General features: G+C 36.7%; 1 long non-coding RNA gene across 1 annotated transcript in view; it reads right to left on the reverse strand.

Annotated features, from left to right (window-relative positions):
* LOC149076116 (uncharacterized) overlaps positions 1 to 21,447 on the reverse strand; it is a 118,411-nt gene that overhangs the window by 55,038 nt on the left and 41,926 nt on the right. The window contains exon 2 of the long non-coding RNA XR_016194206.1: positions 17,285 to 17,327. This is a non-coding gene — a long non-coding RNA (uncharacterized LOC149076116). The remainder of the gene's footprint in view (positions 1 to 17,284; positions 17,328 to 21,447) is intronic.

Consider the following 21,447-nt stretch of genomic DNA (forward strand, 5'->3'; position numbering starts at 1 on the left):
AATACTTTAAAAAAACAGTTATACTTTTAGAAAATGAAATAATTCACCATTTAATGCTGCCGTTTGTATATTTTTTTTCCAACATCGATATTATTTATGAGAGAACTTTTTTTTAATCGTCGAATCATTATACACAGCTGCAGTTTGATAAACTGATTACGAACCAAATGGCTCACGACTACCTAATAAAGATGATTTCTCGCATAATATCCAACATGGAAACGCAAAAAAGGAAATACGATTAAAAAAAAACACACTCAAACACGTATGTGTCAGATATGAAATTTATCTCGACTATTTCCGACATCGCAAAAGTTAGTGAGCTGTGATGAGGAAAGAAGGAAAACAATTTTCGCATTTTCTGGTCTTTTAATCTCGTCCGTATATTTTGTTTGCTCGTGATATTCGAGAGGAATGCTAACGATATGAAACCGTTACAGCCGTAAAAAAAATAGAAAGGTAAATGTCACAGGAACGTCGGAAATGACGACCGAGAAGAGCAGTCCAATTTTTTTTTTTTCGGTCCCTAGGAAAAAGAAAGTCCCGGGACTAGGAAACAGCCGCAGATGATTGCGAAGTTCTCCTTGACATTCCATATCCGGATGGAATATGAGATAATTCTTCCGGAGAAAGAGAAGTAGTAAGAAAAGAAATTCTTTTCCCCCTTGATTTCCAGGAAAAGACGGAGAATAATATGTTGGACATATTATTTTTTTACCCCCTTTTGTATAGGTATCTATTTTTAATTCCTCTTCCAGAATCTGTGTTGCTATTTTTCTTAGATTTCTTTGTGTGACTCGGCATTATTCATGGATTAAGTTCAGCGCTATAGGAAGCAACGATATAAGTCACACAAATTTATTTCGGCGCATAATACTTTCCTGTGTAGCAAACAAGTCAATGGAATTAGAACTAGAAACTGAAAGTAGCAGCACATCCTCGGCTCGTTTGTACTCACAACAAATCACTGAAAGCAGAAAATCTCTCTAGGCAATAAGAAATACAAGTGAAAAGTGTTCATGAATAATGTACGACCATTTTCTGTTTGAACAAAGTTCTGTGAGGATTAAAGTTGATACCTAGTTTTTTTTCCCTCTTGTATATACTATATTTTTTAATTTTCTAATTCTTTCTCAAACTGATGGTTTTTGTTACCCTTTTTCGTATTTTACTTCATCCTTGTTCTTTTTTTTTTCTTTCAGCAAATAGTTTTTTTTCTGTACATTAATTATGCAAAGAAACACATGAAATAATTATAGAAAAAGGGGAATACAGAAAACTTTGCATCAGGGAAATACGCATTTTCTGGATATTATGCCGATTCGAGTGCGAAAAGAAAAGTCCTCTGGTAACCGACGGGAATCGAATCCAGGGGGGGGGGGGGTACCACCTTCTGGTTCTTAAAAAGAGTCTGCTTCTTAAATACGGATTTAATCTTCAACACGAGAGGGATTTTTGCAACCACATTCTTAACTGAGAATCGTTTTCCCTACGTAGGTTCTTTTGCACACCAGGGTAAGTGCACTAACAGGATTTATTCCAAATTTAGTAACTTTTGGTTCAATTATTTTGTGTTATAAGAGTTTTAGAGTGAAACTTCGATCATGATCACGCGTTGCTCATATTGCTAAATATACATCGACAAATTTTATTTCGATGTTTTTTCCCCCAAAAAGGACGGAAACTTAAACTCCACGCCCTTCACTTTTACCTAAATCCTCTTATATTTAGATGCTTGAGGTTTTATTTCCGATACGTTCGAAGGGAAAAATTTCCCTCCCATTAAAAATTAATCCACTTCTGCACTTCAGAATCATCTTCCGCGCGTACTTAGCGATAATTATTATATTTAGCAACCTTACTACAGGTCTGTTAACTTCGAAAGGTATTATTTAAACTAATATTGATTAAGCATGGAGAGGTCGCAGATTTGTTTCCATTAGAAAGTTTGTCACATTTTAGGGAATAAAACAGAGAAGTGTTAAGTAGATGGCTTACGTTTCACCGCCATTTTCTAATTATTCGAGCTCTTTTAAGCGTCTTGTTTTATTTACAAATGACAACAAATGAATCGAGATTGAGAAGTATTTCATGGTATCTTATTAACAAACAAGCAAAAAAACCAGGTTTTGTAATCATAACAAATATATTGCCCGGAAAAAATTAATCCACTATAATTAAATTTATTGAACATGGAAAAAAAATATTTCAACATAATATGAATGTACACAAGAGGACTTATCACATAATTTTTCTTCTCAATGCTACTACTACACCTCGTACACTGGTGCCCTCTACGGAATTACTAACGAATTAGTACATGCCGAAATCTCCTTGTGCGTGTTGTGAACCTAACGTGAAGTTTGTTTTTATATAATTCTTGTTATGTGTATGTAGTGTACTGCTATTTGCCATCAATTTTTCTAACTATCAGTGAAGTGCAATGATTGATGAATGCGGAAAAAACCGTTTACCCGCATTTAATGCTGTTCTTTCCCAAATTTCCTCCGTTTTTCGAATTCGAATATATCTATCAATATTGCACTTAGAAATTTTTTTGTTGGCATCAGGAGAAACAGGGTAACAATTTTCTGATTAGAAGTTAGAGAACAGAGGGACCGTGTAAAAATTTAATTTTTTTTATTTTGTGCACTGTATTTTTAGTCTCAAAACTGGTACAGTGCAATTATGATGAGATAAAAGACCGTGCTAGCATTATATATATATATATATATATATCTGCTAGCACTTACAGGATACCCTGTATATATATATATATATATATTTATATAATTTTTTTTCGATTGGATATCTTAATATCGATGAGAATTTTGCAGTTTTGTGTTCTGTGGTTTGTGTCTTACCATTCTCTGTTTTTTTTTCTTGTGTGTGAATGATGAGAGGCTGATATTTTTACAAAAAATAGCTAAATATCTCTTGATTTTTAACATCTGTGTGTGGCTCTTTTCATATCAACAAGCGGAGGAAAGATGCATATTTTCCCGTCTCCTTCTGTAACCTCGGTGCTGGAACAAGAGCATGATGACGATGTTCGGCGTATTTTAAATTAAATAATATTGACCATTGGGAAATTCTTAACCACACTTTTACCTTTTTTTTTTCCGAATCAAACTGCTTTTTTTGATAGGTTATGGAAAAACATGTATCAAAAGTGAAGTCCCTCAAGGAAGTGTCCTTGGTCTCATTTTTTCCCCACATTTTATCGATAAACTCGATCAAGGTGTCGATGGGACTGTGAGCTAAATCGCAGATGACATGAAGCTTATGGGAGGGGGGGGGGGACCGGGAATCAAAGCAATAGGGAGAGGCTTTGGACGCAAATCAATATCATTGCAGCATGAGACTAACGTCTGAAGCATGACTTTCAGCGTTGACGAGTGCTTAGTCACTCATTTCGGGTCGAACAACCCATGTTCCACTTACGATTTTAATGGTGTAGTCATTACGGGTCAAACTAGGATCATACCGATTTGGGAATGCTCATTGATGAGCGGCTTAGGCTGTCCTGAATATTGTTCAGCGGAGGTCAAAAAATCGAAAAGAATGCTCGGTTTCATTCTAAAGAAGGTCTCTTCGCGTTCTGCTAGAGCGATCCACTTTTCTGGAACTTAGTTCATCCTGGACTGGAGTATGCTGTACGGTTTTGGAGACCATACCTACAGAGGGACATAGAATTGTTTGAGGGGTGTGCAGAGAAGAGTTGCTGTGCGGTCGTGTGGACATCGTGCTGGACTCTCGTTCTGAGGATCTAGGTTTGAACTCCGTTGACGGCACAGTGGTGGTCGGCTGAAGTTGGTTTTCTGCGGTTTTCCAGCTTCGAGGCAGAAATGCGCGAGTCTGTCTCCCATTTAAAAAGTCTCTCCGCAGAGAGCAGGCAGACCTACAACACGGTACTGATATGGCATGAAAATTCAAGCATTTTCATCTTCATTTCAGAAAATGGGAGACAGATGGCAGCATGAATACAAAACAAGCGCAATTGTACAGACAATATAGATAATACCCGATTCGTCCTTGTCAGAAAACGTTCCTGACAAGGGGTACAACAAAAAACGGCGACTTGACCGCAGCAAAAATTGCTACCGCAGTGAGTCCCCCATCGAGAGGGTTAGCGCACCAACCTCTCGATGAGTATAAAAAACAAGCCTGCCGTTCGGAATCGGCAATAAATTGTAGATCCGTTCTAATTAGCCCTCGTGTGCAGAAAATAACCGTGCTGCGACAAAAATGATCAACAATATAGATTCACTCAGAACACATATTCCGGCATATGCCGATTCGTTAGAAAAACTTGTAGTTTTATGTGTATTATGTGTGAATTGATATGGAACGAATCATCTGATTCTACATCAAGTCCTATGTCGAAGTTTGATTCGTGATATGAGTGATATCGTGATAATGAGCACGTTCACTTAACGCGAAATATGCTCATACACTGAAAGTTCCACTTCTCTTTTGGTGGACCATTTGAAAGAAATCTTATCGATGCCAGGACAATTTTTAGAATTTCTGTGGAGGTCATTGTGGGGTTCACTTCGAAACTAGACGCTATCAAGGGGAAGCTATGGTTTTACCGTCAAACCATTCCGACACAAATGCCAAAGGATTATTCGGTTCGCTCATTATCAAAAATCAAATAGTCGGATGACACGCCATGTTTCGAATTTTGTATTTCTTCATTGCCTCAACATTTTCTTTCACAATCGTTTGACATTTAAATGATCCTTAAAAAAAATACCAAAAAACTTTCAGATTCTCGCTCTATACAAAGCGAAAAACAACCCCCATACTATTTTTATAGGCCTTATATACACTACTACTACAATTACTTCACAGCACACAGACTACTATCATATCGAAATACAGCATACATGCTCAACCCATTGCCCGCGGGCCAAATATGTCCCTCGGAGTCATGTGTTGTGGCTTTCGACCTCAAACCAAATTTTTTAAAATTAATCAAGTGGTGGAGGATTTACAGATCACTCGAGTAGCCCTTAACACATTCCGATATCAATTAAGTGAACCACGTTGCAGTTCCACATCACTTAAATGGCTAGCGGCACATTCCCACATCACTTGAGTAATCCTTAGCATATTCACAGATTACTTGAGTGATCTGCGGCACATTCCCTGACCACTTAAGTGACCCGCAGCACACACATTTACAGAGCATTCAAGTGACCCGCGGGACAACTCCAGATCACTTAAGCAACCCGCGAAACATTTACAGATCCCCTTTAGTGACCTGTAGTGCTGTTCCCGATCGCTCAATGATGTGATCCGATCCGCTGTCTTCTAAAGATTGAACCACCTCTTGCCATACAGAAATTTCCTACCAATAGAATTGGGTCAGAAATGCGCCATCTATCGGTGGTGGCCTCAGGTTCGTCGGGAAATAACTTGTTCTTTCTCCCAGGATCGAAACAGCGGACCTCACGAAAACCTTTATAGTGGTAGACGAGCATCTTACTACGGCGTCACCAGACCAGTCCAGAATTAAACGTTTCCGTCGCCTATCAGACTGTCTGGTGACTTACTACACTAGGGGTGGTATGTGAAGGAAAAGGACAAGTTGGGCGTGTGTGTATGTGTAAGTTGTGTATTGTATGTATGTGTAGAAAATGAAAAGATCCAGGAGGATATTTTTTACTAATCTTCGCCACATGAGTGATCATCAAGATAAAACGCAACAACTACAGTGTGACTAAGGTGCTCATTATTATTTATAAGGAAATGAGTTTAAAACATGGGGTTTGCAAATATGACTGACAGGATTTTAAAAATTTCATACTTTCAAAACTATTAAACATAATATAATCCGTGATACATGGAAATAAAGAAAAACATTCAAAGTTTTTTATCATCGCTCAATAGATGGCAGCACTTCCTAAACCGCAGTGGCTGAAATTAAAAATGGTGATAATAACAGGAACAAGTTTTGTGCATTAGAAATATGTAAGGGTTGTTTCCTAAACAGCTTACATTTAGAAATTTGCAACTGAAAAAAAAATCGAAAGAATGGTTCGGTCAATTTTAGTCATTGCGTTCTACGGAAGTGCTACCATCTATTGAGCGATATTGAAAAAAATAAAGTTTGAGTGTTTTCTCTTTATTTTTATGTATCACAGATTATATTATGTGTTATAAGTCTGAAAATATAAATTTTTAAAATCTTGCCATTCATTTGTGCAAACCCTGTACACACTTCAAACATAAACTAGATAATCATATTAAAAGAAACAGAAACAAGAATCGCGAATCTAGCCGGTTTCTTCAACATTTCAAATAAAAATATGTTCCAACATTTGGTATTGATTGTCAAGTGCAGCATTAACCTTTAAAGCAAAAGAATTTTATTAAATGCCACAAAAAAAGACGACGGGAATTTCTAATTTAAGAAAAATTTGTTTTTTTTTAACAAAATGAAAATTTAATAAGAAAGAAACCAAAATAATTTTAGCCATCTTTATTCTTATTGAAAAATAAAAATAGAATCTTGGAGCAAGACAAAATGTTTTCATTATACCTTGACAACAAAGATCATATTTGGGAAGTTTTATTACAAGGAATTCTTCTGAAAATATTTGCCGAGTACGTATAGTTTTAATTAACGTACGTTGGTCGATCTTTTGTGAAGGGAGGACGAAAAAAAAAACATGCCAAACGGAAATAAATTTTAAATTTTATTTTCTGTTTTTTTCCTATTCTGTTATCAGCATATCGTTCTTAATCCCTGATTATTATTCGAATATGAAAAGTGACGAGATAAAAATAGGGGGGAAAAAATGCCATTTTGTGAGCTTTAATTCTTTTCTTCTTTTCTTAATAGAAGAGTATAAATTTTATGCTTTAACACTAGAATGGCCGGAGCAGTCATTTTCACTGTTTTCGATTTTGAAAACGCTTTAACGTACATATTTAATTTTTGGTGACATTTCATTATCTCTGTATTTGTCTCAAGTTACGAAAATTGGAAGATATTATAGGTTTTGTTCGGGAGACGTCGATGCTTTTATCTAGAACGGCCAAGAGCAGTCATTTTGATTTCTATATGCAAATTGTATAGGTTTTCTTCTTCGCGACGGCTGGCGTTGATGTGGAATTTTGCTTTCAGGTTTATACCCTGTCATTCCCTGATGACACACACAACACAACATATATTCAGAGTGACATACCCATAAAAAAATAATAATAATGTTATTTGTTGTGCATCATGTTACTGCGCAATCTAAAAAGTCTATTCGCGGGGACACGGCTTATACAGCATAAGTTCTTGTATCTACAGTCAAAAGACTATATTTTATTTAGCTATATAGCCTCTTTTATCAAAGTTGAAAAACCTTTTCTTTCTGATCGTTCACCTGGCAAGCTTAGTTTTAGTTTGACATTTCATAACTCTTCATGCCACTACCTGTTTTGAAAGCATTCTAGGAAACAGAAGTTCATTCACAGTGTCTACAAATGGCTCTTAGAAGGTGGATGTATTAGAACAATAATGATACTTTATCGGTGTTAAATGATACTTCAGACAATAAATCTCAGGCTGAGAAGACTTACGATGCAAACTCTGACAGTGGAAACTATGATTTCCTGCTTCATGTATACGAAAAATAAAGTAGTGGTTCAAAAAGTGACTGTAAAGCCACACACGACCAATCTCTGTCCCATGGGGGATATAGCGCACTTACTCCGTAAATGACTGGTCTGAATCTGAAAATACTGATGAAAAAGAGAGACAAGGATGTATATTTTTTTCAATTGTGTGTACTCTTTATAACTTAATTTGTAGCATGAAATTTTAATGGTGTCCTAGTTTTTCCCCGATAGTGCAAATTTATGGTGCATAATAACACATGTTATCCAGTCATCCATAGCATGCGCGAACAATTTATTAGTGTACATAAAAAATACCGTGTTGTACATATAAGAAGATGTGCATCATCAAAATGAAGCAATATACCTAATATTTAAAGTTGCAGAGTCAAATTATAGACACCATGTATGCTTAAGAAAAGTTTAATTTCTTCAAAACTAAGAAATTGACCACGTGGGATAATGATTGTTATTTTTTTTTTGTAAAAATTAAATTGATTAAATTTATTGCACTTAAAACAAACAGCAGTCAAAATGACTGCCAGAGGCCCTTATAGGTATAACATATCGTCCGGCACTTCTAGTGTTAAATATTTTGGATTATAAGAGAGAAAAATATCAATCAGGACTTGAAGGAATCGACTAGGAGTAGAGGCTTAAATTCCAATCATCACCTTCTCGTAGTGCAGCCTCTAAGTAGCCATGGTAGCCATGTTTAACACGTGGTGAACGGACGTGGACGGGCTTCCTCCAACCCGCACTGGCCAGCGTGGAGGATTACGGCCAAAAACCCTCTGAAAAAGAAATATGAACTCTGTCAATAAACTAGGGCCCTCAGTCCCCAGCAGTCTGAGTGTCCCTGGTTACGGCAGCGACCAGCAAGACATGAAGACAGAGGGTGCTAAGAATCTCTGGGTTGGACTAGGCTGCCATAAGATGACCTTGGCCACGTATAATGGACGATCTCTTTTTCAGAAAATCGTTTGCAGGAGTTGGAAGAACTGGAAAGAATAAATTGGGACATCTTAGGCATCTGTGAAATCAGAAGAAAAGGAAAGGAGAAAATCGAACTCGCCAGTGGACACGTATTTTACTACAGGGGAACAGATAATGGAAGAACTAGTGGAGTAGGATTTCTCATTCATAAAAAGTGGAAAGATCACATAGTTGAGTTAGATAGTACATCTGATAGAGTTGCAAAGCTGGTTATGCAAATATCAAGCAGATACCGGATACAGATAATACAAATCTATGCACCAACAAGCTATTCTGAGGATGAAGTAGAAGACTTTTATGAAGAACTAGACGAGTTGCATAGTAAAGGAAACAATCATATCAAGATAGTAATGGGTGACTTCAATGCCACAATTGGAGAGAGAAGAAATGGGTGAAAACTCAGTTGGAAGTCATGGTTACGGTGTACAAACTGACAGAGGAAACCGACTCGTCGAATTTGCAGAGAGCGAACAGTTATGCATCATAAATTCATTTTTTAACAAGAAACCCCAAAGAAAGTGGACCTGGAGAAGCCCAACTGGAACAACTAGTGAGATCGACTACATCTTATCTAATAAGAAGCATATGATCCAAGACTGCAGTGTTCTCAACAAATTCAATACAGGAAGTGATCATCGACTGGTTAGATGCAGAATAAGGATTAGCACTAGAATAGAAAGAGCGAAACTTATCAAAAATAGAAAACGATCATCGATATGGTAAAGTTTCAAGAACATCAATATAAATTGCAGTTAGAGCTGAAGAACCGATTTGATTTGCTGTATAACACCACTGAGGATGAACAAAATGTCACCACGATGAACAAAACTTTAACCACTACGCTAAAAGAAGAAGCAAAAGAAGTCGCTGGAGAAAAAGAAATCAAACCGGTAAAGAAAATAATAGAAGAAACAAAGAAACTTATGAAAGACCGGAGAGAATTTCAGATTAAGAAGAATGACCATAAATCAAAAGTGGAATATGCAGAACTTTGCAAGACAGTACGAAAGTGGATTACAGAAGATGTCAAGAAGTTTAATTGTGATATTGTAAAGAAAGCATTGGAAGAAGCTTAAAATCAGCAAAACGAGAACTGTGTGTTGGGAGAAAGGAAATTTTTGCACTAAAAAGGAAAGATGGAACCATCACAAAAGATGAAAATGAAATCATTAGTATTGTTGAGGAATTTTATAATACTTTGTACCAGCGGTTCTCAACCGGTGCACTCCCTAAGGGTTCCACGGTCGCTCGAGATGAATAAATAAAAAATAGACCATTTGGGCTCCATCATAGAAATTAGGTACCAGAAAGGGCTCCGCGAGTCAAAAAAGGTTGAGAACTGCTGCTCTATACAAACATGAAGAACAGGATCGGAACAGAGGAAGGGGAGCAGGAAGAAAAGAAAATGGACCCGAATTTGTACAAGTAGCACCTGTGCTGAAAGAGGAAGTCTACAAGGCTATAAGACGAATGAAAAAAAGGGAAATGCCCAGGTGAAGATGGGATTTCAATAGACATTATTAAAGAAGCAGGAGAAGAATTTGCCAGTAAAGCTAGCTGCCTTCACAAATTGTCTCGCAAAATAGGATGTGCCTGGAGATTGGAATAACGCAATGATGGTTCTTCTTTACAAAAATGGTGAAAAACAGGATATTAAGAACTATCAATTAATCAGTCTCCTATCAGTAATTCATAAAATCTTCACCAAAGTGCTGACATATAGGCTTGAATCCAAATTAGACGAAGCTCAACCAAAAGAACTGGCAGGCTTTCGAAGTAGGTTCAGCACAATGGATCACATCCAAACAATCATGGAACTTATAGAGAGACACAAGGAATACGAATTACCATTGTGTATGGTCTTCACTGATTTTGAGAAAGCGGTTGACTCTGTCTTCACATCTGCTGTTGTTAAAGCTCCAGATGTAGTTGAGGCAGAAAAGACTTTTAGGAAAAGCAAAGATTAATGCGAGGAGACCCATTAATCGGGATGAGACCTCGGAAAAGGAGTCAGACAGGGTGATACTATCTCACCAAAACTCTGTACCGCTGTTTTAGAAGAAGTATTCAGAAAACTGGATTGGAATAAAAAAAGAAATTAAAATAAATGGAGGATTTCTCAACCATTTCTCAACCTGCTTTTTGCAGACGACATTGTTGTTATCAGCAGTAATCCAGACGAACTAGAACAAATGATACAAGAATTGGCAAAGGCAAATATTCAGGTGGGCTCGAAAATGAATCTGCAAAAGACTAAAGTTATGTTCAACCCCCTTTTAGTTGAAGAGGACAATCTTGCTCAACAACACAGAGATAGAAGTAGAAAGCTATGTATACCTGGGACAAGAAATTCCCATGGACAACGGAATCATTAATGAAATAAACAGAAGGATCAGGATTGGATGGAGCACTTTTGGCAAAAACTGTAATTCTGAAGAGTCACATGCCATTATGCCTGAAAAGAAAAGTTTTTAACCAGTGTGTGCTACCAGCACTGACTTATGGAGCTGAAACATGGACACTCACAAGCTGGACGATGCAAAGGCTACAGACAACACAAAGAAGCATGGAAAGATGTATGCTAGGCATCAGAAGGAGAGACAAAAACAAATCACTTGGATAAGGAACCACACAAAGGTGTATGATATCATGGAAGGAATTAAAAGTTCGAAATGGAAATGAGCTGGACATATTGCAAGAAGACAGGACAACAGATGGACCACAAGTATTCTAGATTGGTAGCCCCCGTGGTATTAAACGTCCGAAGAAGACGTCCCCATGCAAGATGGATTGACGAGATCAGGAAAGTGGCAGTAGTCAACTGGATGGCGGCTTAAGCATCAGACAGAGCAGAATGGAAAAATTTAGAGGAGACCTTCATCCAGCAGTGGATTGAAAATGGTTGTTGTTGTTGATGATGATGATACGAGAAATGATTATCAGAAGATGAAATCTTAATTACTGATCTTGAAAACGAGCCTGTGTGGAAGTTATTAAAATAAAGAACATTGATATACAGTATTTAAGAATGAGGGTTCTTTTGGAGATTGATTTTTGATAAAAAAGTAATCTATAACTGTTATTTATCATTCCTGATTGGTGAAACAGGTTATCGGAAACTATACTATTTTCTCTGTTTGTTTTCTAATAGAAAATTCACACATTTTTTTTTTTTTTTACCGTGTTTGAATAAAGAAAAAGTTTTTTGAATTAAATAAAAATTTCATTAGGAAGAAACCAACAAAAATGTTGGTAATTTTTATCTTCTGAAAAATAAAAATATGCGCTTGTACCAATATGTTTTTAATATACTTCGACAACAACGAGCATATTTGGGAAGTCTTATTACAAGGGTTTCTTCTGAAATTATTACCGCGTATAGTTTTAATTAACGTGCGTCGGTCGAATATATTTTTTCGAAGGGAGAAAAATACTATGAACGGAAACAAATTTTAAATTTTATTTTCGGTTTTTTTTCCCCTCTTCAGCAATCAACACGTGCGTATCTTAATCCCTGATTATTATGCCACGGTGGAAAGTGTTGAGATCAAACGAGGAACAAAAGTTATACAATTTTATGAGCTTTAATTCCTTCTTTTTAATTAGAGGAGTGTGAATTTTAAATATTTTGAATTGTAAGAGAGAAACATGAACTGAATATTATTAATACTCAGAAAATTATAATTCCGTGGGAAATATAATAATCAGAAGACGAAACCCTGATTATTTTTATTTGTCGCTCCTGATTGTTAAAACAGTTCATCGGAACCTATTTCTTCCGTTTCTTTTTGTAATAGAAAACTTATTATCCTATTTACCTCTTTATTACCCTATATTTCCTTATTTATCAGTTTTAGGCATGGGCGGAGATACGGGGGGGGGGCGTAGGGGGGGGGCATTGCCCTCCCAGCATCAAAGGTGGAGTCGACTGATCTAATGTATATATACGTATATACGAACTGACATCATCATCATCGTGCCCCCCAGCAATAATGACCTTGTCCCCCCCCCCAGACTTTCAAGTCAATCACCGCCTATGGTTTTAGGTTGTCTTTTTAAACACTCATTAATTCATTAATGAATTCAAATACTCCTATTGGACCAATATACTCCTGTTCTTTATCTTTTTTTCCAGATCTCAAGAAGTGAGGAGGTATATGTGCTCCTAAAGTTTCCTGAGAGAGATGTTGTCATAGGGTTAAGACCATTTTACTAGGTTTGAGCTATTTTCTATCGTTCCTGTAACAGTCTTCATCATTTTACAAATAACTGATTTACTGTGACATTCAAATATCTCCCCCCCCCCCCTTTTTCTTTTACATAATTTTTTTCGAATTATTGTAGAATTTGTTAGATATTGTAAATATGAACTTGTGAAATTTTCATTTTAGTTGTATACTTAAGGGCAAGCTCAGAGAGCAAACTATACTGTCAGCATACTCGTGTCGTTTATTATTACGGACTCCCCTCTGTCCGAACACGTAACGTTTGTTATTTTGATGTAATGCGTTTATAACATCACTCGTATTGCATGATGATCTTACACAGCATCTTGGTTTTTAAAAAATGCACTGCATATTTTTTCTAGCAGCTAACTCTCGTCATCTTCCAATTTTATCACACCTAGCACTGCAGTCCCAAATGGGTTATGTTTACATTGTAAGCCTGCATTTATTTAGGTGTGCGAAATTTTTCACCCATTACAGTGATACACAGGCTAATGAACGCTTCGGCTTACGAATTTTTCGACTGACGAAGATGATTTTCGTGATTTTTCTACCTTGGCTAACGACTATGGATTCGACTGACAAAGATTTTCGTTTATATGGCTGCAAGTGGTAACATAAAAAAGTATTAACTGATTTTGAGCTCCAATCGTGTTCAGAATTACTCGAGCCCGATTTACTCGTGCCCACCTCGGAATCTTTTCCTAGAGGTACAGTCACTTCTCTTTCTTAAAGTTTATCAGCCATTCGATGTAAAATGAAAGATTCGGCTAATAGAAAATGCATTGAAAAGAGCCTGGACTTTGTTTTCAGAGCACGTGTTCTTTCAGTGCAAGACTCTTAACATCCAACTGAAGAGTCTGTGCATTCTTGAAGCTCAAATTTTCCATCTGCATGCATCAGACACAGAAATGACCCCACCAAGTCACAAATTGATGTTTGATAACTACGAACTGGACTGAGTTGCGTCAACACCAGCTTCAGCAAATGTGTGTGATCATGGTGTAACATATAAAAAGATCTCAGTATCTCATTTTCTTATAAATTTTCATATGTCCAGTTTTGAAAGGTGTTCACTTTAACCTTCTCGGTCTGTTTTTCCTTTTTTTTAATAGCGCTGCTAGGTGTTTTAAAACACTTATCTGTAAATTTTGGGCCCCGTTTCCAGAACAAATTAAACAATTTCCGTAGAAACCCATTTCGTTTCGTTCCATCACGTTTCGGCTATCGAACCTAACTCCGGAACGAAATGTCATCGTTAGCCGTGGTATCACTATATACTATACTATTTTGTATATATACATTCATTTAAATTGAATTCTAGTTATATTCCAACGCATATAGTAACATTGATTAAAGGTTTCAATAGGATACCGCAACTATTGTTTCCCGTAACAGAAATCTGATGCCGAACGAGCAGATCGGCCGTACTCTGATCAATATCTTTCAACCAATCATCACAGCAAATAACGTGTATTTGATTAGTGTCAACAAGATGACGGTTGCAGAATAAGTGCAAATATACAACTCCGTGGAATTTATCAATCATATATGTACAACTGGAATACGTGATGTGTGACCAGAAAACGCAACCAGATGCTATTAGTCTGATTATTCCCTGTTGGGGGAATATATACCGCAAACTAGTCTGAAATTTTTGTAACCAAATAAATATTAAGAGGAAACAATCAAAAATGTTATTGTTAATGTTATCTAGCGTACTTCCCATCCGTCGCGGCGCTACGTTTTTCACACATAATTTCGTAGGACCTGCGGAGCTTATAATGATGCCTATATACAGTGACTTTTATTTCAAAATATACAATTTCCAATATGTTGTGGTTAATGGGTGTGCGTGACGTGAATTGGTTATTATGCATAATAACCAATTAAATCGCCTATTGCCCCGGTAGGTTTGATAAATTTATCACTTCTTCCGGCTATTATACGTAATACGCAAGCGTACCAGGTGAATATGATCGTTTTACCAGTGATTAGGCTCATTAAAAAAAAGAGACCATGACTACAGCAAATATTCACAGTTTTCAACTAGATGGCGACAGTTTCGAGATTGTGGAAAGATTTTATTTCCTAGGATCAAGAATTGTAGAAGAGGGAACATGCACAGAAGAAATAAAAAGACGAGTAGTTCTGGGCAAAACAGCCATTGGGGAAGCTTAATTTAATAACGAAACACAAAGACATCTCAATGAAAACAAAAATTTAAACGGTAAATGCATTGCTCTTTCCTGTAATAATATATGGATGTGAGAGCTGAACACTACGGATAGCAGATAGAAAAATAATTGATTCCTTTGAACTTTGATGCTGGAAAATGATGCTTAGAATTCCATGGACAGCTAAAGGGACTAATAAACAATTATCGAAGAAGTCAAAGCTGACTGCTCTCTAGAAACTAAAGTCACAAAACAGAAACTATCTTACTTCGGCCAGATAATGTGTACAGAAGGCCCTCTAGAAAAAAATGACAATGCTTGGAAGAATGGATGGAGAAAGGGAAAGAGGTAGACCGAGCACCAGATGTATAGAGGAGTTGTTGCGAAGCATCGGAATGAAGTTAGCGCAACTGAGACATGCTGTGAATGACAGACCAGCTATCATGATCTATAGTCACAAAGACTAGGAATCGACTCAATGGTGTCTAATAACAACAGGCATAATACCCTTTGTGTAATTGGTGAATTCATAATTATGAAAAAAATTCACTCTCGGTAGTATGCTTGATAAATATAGTCGAACCCCTGATATAACGAACACCCAAGGCACGATGCGAATCAGAAATAAGCGGCATCCACTATAAATCTTTTTTCTACATTAGACATCAATAGAATAACACACAGACAATGTCTCAATATGAAAAGTTTCAATTATAAGAATTTTCCAACAAAGCGCATACAAATATTTCTTTATATCCGAGGTCGTTGCATGCATTTTCATTGACTTTATAAGTGAAATGTATTAGCATCATTCTCTACAGCAGTGGTTCCAAAACTACTGTGGGTCGTGGCAACCGGGAGGGGGAGTCATGTAAATGATCTAGGGCAGGTGGCGAAAGGTTTTCCAAAATTTTGAGAAAAATAAAATTTATTTTATTTTTTCGTAGCTTAAATAATCTGAAACGCACCTTAAGTGAACCACTTATTATACATGTACGCATTCACTAATCAGAAGTAAAGCACACAACTACAGTGAAACCTCGCTACAACGGTATTCGATGTAACGATAAATCCCTCTACAACGATATTTTTCTTGGTCCACGGAGATCGTTGTATCGAGATCTCACATCCTCGATACAACGACGGACGAAGAAAATAAATAAATAATATGAAATTAATTAGAACCTACAGGATCTCTGGAAAAGAAACTCCCGCATTAAAATTGAAAATCTTAAAACGGTAAATGAAAAGAAAAAGTCTTGTTTTTTATGCTTGCAGACAGCGCTGTAAAATTTTAATTATCAGGTTTGACGAAATCATGTATTTGGAGATTTTGATGGTAGGAAGCCATGTGCCTGAGTTAAGGAATATAACTTTTATCGATATTTTTCTTCAGGTTTGAACCTGGAACCGTGACAGTAACCACAACGCAACTCTTTAGGATATAGACAGCAATCGGTTATTTTTATCAAATATCCCGAGTCCCAATATAATAATAATAAGCGGCGTGCACTGTTTTTATCTGTAAAACACCATAGGCAACTTTCTTCATATTTTCAAAATAATTTGACAATACTATAAAAGGGTGTGCTCCAAGTCCTGACTAGGCCTTTATCTCATCAGCAGTTCGTAGAAGTTTAGGTTCCAATTTAAAAGAATGCTCAAAATGTATTCAGTAGTCACTCTGTGCTAGTTTCGAGAGCGAAAAAATGCCTTGAGTCATGAACTAAAAAATTTAAATGTTTATATGGTCGCCCTGTCCTCTAACTTCTAGTTATAAAGTTATTGCCCTGCCTTTCCTGAGGTCAACAAAAACAGAAAAGAAAAATCCACATTTTCAAGTGCAACATTTACTGGGATATTCGAAATCAAAAATCGAAAATATTTTGGGAAAGAACAGCATAAGCTAACGGACGACGCTTCTTTCCCTCATTTATGCTGTTCTTTCTCAACTTTTGAATTTAAGTATCTCAATGGATATTGCAATCAGAAGCATGGGATTTTTTTTGTTAGGCTCAGGAGAGACTGGGCAACAACTTCCTAATTAGAAGTTAGAGGACAGGGGAACCGTATAAAAATTTAGATTATTTTATGACACACGGTGTTTTCACTCTCGAAACTGGTGCAAAGTGATTTTTGAACACATTTTGGGCATTTTTTTTTATACCTCTACGGCGAGCGGTTGATGAGATAAAACCCGAATTATAACTTACAGGACACCCAGTATACAGTATTTTTTATCTAAATAAATGAGGAAAAAATACTCACTAATGGACATTTTTTTGTAGAAAACTATTACGCAAAAATATTTCTGCAAAAAAAAAAAATTAGATAAAATTTTTGACGATAGAGACTCTTCACGCATTCAAATCACATATTTACGTAAAAAATTATAGATATACGTTGTATATTTGACAAATTTGAATAAAGTACAGTCGAATCTCGTTATAACGAACTCCAAGAGACCGGAAAAATCACTTCGTAATAATGAAATTTCGTTATAAAGGAATTCTTGCAGATTTTTATATTTTTCCTATGTAAACTTGTCGGGGGGAGGGGGGGGGGGTTAGAAAAATTTTCGTTGAAACGAGATTTTTTCACTATAACGGTACTCGTTAAAACGGGATTCGACTGTATTGCAAATACGTAAACTTCTTGTGCCGCAAGACACAAGAAAATGTTGATGTGTTCATAAAAATTTATCGGAGTGGAAAAAATCCGCGTTTCTACAAAATTCTTTGATTTCTACACGAGTAAGCAAATGAGTCAGTGATTGAGAAAATTAGTTGGTGAATGAGCAATTATATATATATATATATATAAGTGAGTCTATAAATAGCTCACTCTGTCAGTCACTCTCTCACTTGTTACTAGGTCACTCGTTCTTTCATTCACCAGCTCACTAGATCGTGTTAGCACCTAGCGAATCAGTGGTAATTTCCTCATTCACTAACCACTACTGTCATCCACTCACCCAGGGCTGTAACTAAAGGGGGGAAGCAGGAAGCTCTGGACCGGAAGAGGCGCCGAATTCACTCTTTAACTGCAATATCGAAGGGGTGCCAAAATTCTGGTTTGCGCCGGCTGACAAAGTATCTAGTTGCGGCCTTGCACTCACTAACTCTACCGTGCCATTCACTCACTCACTATATATATATATACTCTCTCATTCACACTCTCCCTCACTTTCTCACTGGGTCACTGACTCTGTCATTGGTCTATCACTTAGGGCGGTATTCACCGTCATGGTTTAAGCTATAGTCACAATTTTTTGATGAGAGATCGACACGGATTGGTTAAATTCAGGGGTTTAACCAATCTACGTTGATCTCTTATCCAAAAATTGTAACTACGGGTTTAAACCATGTCGGTGAATACGGCCCTAATCGCTCAATCATTAGCTAATTCGTGTCGAACTATTGTCGGTGAATTTTTCGTCGTCGAATCCTGTAAGTGAGTTTTCCACTCTCACTCAACATCTTACACACGCGTTCACGAACATTCACGCACATTATACAAATTAGGACAACACAGGGTCCCTGGATAAGACTGGTAGAGCGGCCGTAAAAAACAGTGCCGTGGGACCAGCAAATATTCGTCATTCAGCTGAGCTCAGCTAAGTGAGTTTTCCTTGCTGTAAATTGTATATGGCAGTGAATTGTTGTCTGTGTATTCTTCCAGTAAAGAGGTGAATTTCCCCTGGGGGAATTTTTCGTGGGGTAAAATTATAATAAAATTATATAAAATGAATTCTGCCAGAGTTAATTTTCCTTGCCGTAAATTGTATGGAAATGAATCACTATGGGTGAAATTTTCCAGTCCAGAGGTGAATTTTCCGTGAATCGTAAAGACATTTACTCGAATAGTAATAGGACTCTACCCATAATATTTATTTGGCTATAACAATAACATAAATATGTATTTATTTATAAAACACTACATTCAGTTTTCCTAATAGCATCCTATAAATATTTTCCTGATGATATTAAACGATATATATACCATACTAATTTTTTTTCGCAACACGTTTTTTAGGAAAAAAATGTTAGTACCAAAAAAAGTGCATTAGGTACCAGCCCTTAAAGAATATAAAATATTCAATGGGTGGAAAGTTTCTACACGGGGGTATCTTTTCCTCATAGGAACGTGAAATCACGGGAAAAGGGCTTTTTTTATGCCTTTAAAAAAAATACACAGAAATCTATTTTTTCCTATACATAGCTCCTTTCTTATATTTCTTCTCTAAAAGACATGGTTCGATACTACATGTATTAATGCCCTGTGAATATTTGAGGAAATATATTTCCTGAACGAGATATGAAATGTTCAGAACCGTTCAAATGCTTCACCGTGTCTATCTCTATTATTTATGCCTTGGAAAAGTGGAATATGCCACCATGTTATATACGTTTTATTATTCTTTATGGTTCTTATACTTTTTAACCGAGTTTTTTTTCTCAACGCATGCTGTTGAAAAAAATGAAACACCAACCAACAGTTTACTCCTTTGAGAGGTGTTTTTTTCCCCCTCCCTTTTGTAAATGTTTTAAAAACACATAGTTACCATAAAAGCTTTTTATTTTGTGTGCACAGTACTTTTTTTCTTCTATAGCTGTAATAGTGCGAAATCATTTATGGTCACGAAAAAGAAAGGCATTCATCTTCCACTTCTTTGCTGTTCATCTAATGGAATGCATTTTCTGTGTGTGTGTGTGTGTGTGTGTGTGTGTGTGTGTGTGTGTGTGTGTGTGTGTGTGTAAAATCTCAAAGGAGCTGGCACGCGCTCTTTGATGAAATGCAGGCATGATGTTCGTTTCGTTTCGTTTTTTTTTTTTGTGTCTATCGAATTATTCGGAAGATACGTAATTTATTTGCGTGTTAGTACCACATATGCGTTCGAATCCCGTCGGTAGTTGCTTGTTGTTGTTTTCTTTCCTGTATTGTTTTTCAAAAATATTCATAAACTTTTCTTTCATGTTTTTATTGTTGAGTAAAGGCTTCATTCGTACTTGAATCTTATGAACAAGTAACTTTCATCCAGATTCAAGTGCAAAAATCTGAAGGCGCAATAGGAATATTGCCCTAGGGGGACTGAATATAAACTTGTAGAAAGGGTTGCTAGCCCGCGGCACGTGTACCACAAATGGCACTTAATGGTGATATCAAGTGCCACGCGAATGCTTTTCGAAAGTTAAATAAATTCTATTTCATTTCTTTTCAACCAAAGAAAAATCCTCTCAAATTTTTAAACAACCCTTCTCTTATGAGTGATGGTGTTGTACATGTAGGCTGCCAAAACTACATTTTGTAGGGAAGGCACTCTTAAAATAATGATTATGTGATGGATTTTGTATTCGATACGTTTATGTTCGGGCAGAATGGCTGGTAGTCCCATGTACATAAGATTCTAGATCATCCGCATGGAGGACATTCATTGTGTGATACAATTACATTGTAGATCCATGAATTCGTGGGGGAAAGGGCAAGCCCTTCTTAAAAAGGCTATTGGAAAGGGGAACCAAAGCACCCTCAGTTTTCAGGTTCGGGTGTCTATGCACAACATCATGTAGGTAAGATGAACTCGCACCGATATACATACATGCACAATATTATTTACAGAGCGATAATCGAAATTATGACTCAAAAATAAAAACAATCAGAACGCTAAAGAATGTCAAACTGAACATTTGTCAACTGAATGTCAACTGAAAATAAGAAACCAACCAAACAATATTTCACAAGAGCGTATAGGATGCTCATGTCCCGTGAAAACGGGACGTGTGGTCTGCCAGTTAAAATTCGTGCAGTGGCAAGCACATCGAAAATAATCTTGATTCTGGCACGGCTTGGAAAATTGTTCTCTACCCCAGATGTATAGTAAAGTAAAAAAGTAATGGCAACCATCTTAACTTCTGAAATGACTTTTTCACCAAGGTACGAACACTTAACATTTCTTCCATAATCTTCCATGGCTCTCATCATCTGAAAATTTAGACACTGGAAAGTATTATACAACACATCTATTTCTGTTTATGCCCCACAGAGGCCGTTCTATGCCATGGATCAAGGGTCTTCAACTTTGCAGACATTGCTGCCTTGCGAATGCAAGCCGGCCTCCCATTGTGAAAAAGTCTCTCCGCAGAGAGCAGGCAGACATACAACACGATACTGACATAACATGAAAATTCAAGCATTTCCAACTTTACTTCAGAAAATGGAAGACAGATGGCACCACGAGCGCAACACAAACGTAACTCGACAACATAAATACGTTAGGGCATAATCACTATATTCCGGCATGTGCCGATTCGTTAGAAATCCCGTAGAGGAATGTGTACGGTTGAGTAGTAGTACACATTGCTGACCAAATTAAAACTTCGTATGAAGACCGCGGGCCACCAAGTTATACTTTATGGTATTTCTGGTTATTA

The sequence above is a fragment of the Pholcus phalangioides genome, unplaced genomic scaffold, assembly GCF_987345545.1.
Source record: "Pholcus phalangioides strain wild (caught in Gottingen) unplaced genomic scaffold, Ppha-v1.0 ptg000015l_1, whole genome shotgun sequence".
Taxonomy (NCBI): Eukaryota; Metazoa; Arthropoda; class Arachnida; order Araneae; family Pholcidae; genus Pholcus; species Pholcus phalangioides.